The 686-nt window shown below is 48.8% G+C and overlaps 1 protein-coding gene across 9 annotated transcripts in view; it reads left to right on the top strand.

The window, feature by feature from the left end:
- CAMK2D (calcium/calmodulin dependent protein kinase II delta) overlaps positions 1 to 686 on the top strand; it is a 323,725-nt gene that overhangs the window by 317,279 nt on the left and 5,760 nt on the right. The window lies entirely within an intron of this gene.

Here is a 686-nt window from a genome sequence, read left to right as displayed (position 1 = left end):
TTGGTCATGCGTCAAGTTGAGGTTCTGGATCTCTTTGTTGATTTTTTGCCTCATGATCTATCTAGGGTTGTTATTGGGATTTATGTCTCCAGCTATGATAGTGTTAGAATCAATATATGTTTTGAGTTTACTTAGTAACTGTTTGATAAAAGCTGGTGCTCCTGTGTTGGATGTTTATATGTTTAGCACTGATATTTCTTGTGGATGGATCAAAACTTTTACCATTATGTAATGTCCCTCCATACCTTTAAAAAAATTTTATAGCTTAAATGTTGCTTTGTCTGATATTAAGATTGTGCTTCGATTGGTTTCCAGTACCAGGAGGATTTCAGCTTTAACTGCTCTGCACTGCCTTGGGACTCTGCTTCCCAAACTCTGGTGCAGCACTACTTAGCCACATCTGCCTTGGCTCAAGCAGGCTCAGGTTTTCTTTAGGTGATGCTAGGAGGCCTCTTCATGAAACAGCAGTTTTGGTAGAAGATGTGGTACACACTCAGCTAATTAACCTGGGACGCTGAGCCGGCCCTGCACGCCGCGGCGCATCCGGATCCCGGCCTCAAACGCGTCGTCGTCGACAGAGGAGACTGGACGCCCGCGCAGCTGAGGACCACGGGGTGGGACCCCAGCGCCTCCGACCTTGGCGCCTGCCTCCAGGGCCGCCGCCAAGCGCAGATCCGGGCGCCCCC

The sequence above is a fragment of the Carlito syrichta genome, unplaced genomic scaffold, assembly GCF_000164805.1.
Source record: "Carlito syrichta isolate Samal-C Ts95f unplaced genomic scaffold, Tarsius_syrichta-2.0.1 Scaffold315125, whole genome shotgun sequence".
Classification (NCBI taxonomy): Eukaryota; Metazoa; Chordata; class Mammalia; order Primates; family Tarsiidae; genus Carlito; species Carlito syrichta.
Note: the sequence above shows the minus strand (reverse complement) of the source record. Positions and strands in the feature narration are given on the sequence as shown.